Genomic DNA, 483 nt, shown 5'->3' on the forward strand with positions numbered 1-483 from the left:
AGCCCCCTTTCCTCCTAGGTCTACGTCGAGTCCCCTGAGGAAGGAGGGACCTGGGTGGAGACCACCCTCGGGGGCGGCTCTGGCCTCAGGCCCCCGCCCCGTTCTATCGCGCCGTGGAGCCCGGTGCGCCTGTTGGAGAGCGCGTCCGGCCTCAGAGCCCCGCAGATCCCTATGAAAGCCGGATTTATTTATGCCGGGTTTCTTCGCTCTCAGTGCTCATTCTCTGTCAAAACAGCAAGCCCATGACAGCCAATTTGCAAAGTGCTGTCCTATTTAGAAAAACTGTGTACACACCTTTAACTCGCCCGCCGCTGCTCCTGCGAGGCCCCTCCTTGTTAGAGTTCAGACCCGGAACGGCCTCGGGAGACGCGCTGGGCGCACGGTCCGGCCGCCTGGGCTCTCGGCCTCCTCAGAGCCCGGCCGCCAGCGACCCGCAGTGGGGCGGCGGGCGCCTGGCGCAAGCAGCCCCTCCAGCAGCGGCCG

The 483-nt window shown here is 65.4% G+C and overlaps 1 protein-coding gene across 1 annotated transcript in view; it reads right to left on the reverse strand.

The window, feature by feature from the left end:
- Nucleotides 1–483, reverse strand: part of FOXA2 (forkhead box A2) — a 4,347-nt gene extending 3,864 nt beyond the window's left edge. Inside the window, exon 1 of the mRNA XM_011963293.1 lies at nt 295–483. The gene's annotated coding sequence lies outside the window, so the exon portion shown is untranslated. The remainder of the gene's footprint in view (nt 1–294) is intronic.

Source organism: Colobus angolensis, unplaced genomic scaffold (assembly GCF_000951035.1).
Source record: "Colobus angolensis palliatus isolate OR3802 unplaced genomic scaffold, Cang.pa_1.0 Scaffold117, whole genome shotgun sequence".
Taxonomy (NCBI): domain Eukaryota; kingdom Metazoa; phylum Chordata; class Mammalia; order Primates; family Cercopithecidae; genus Colobus; species Colobus angolensis.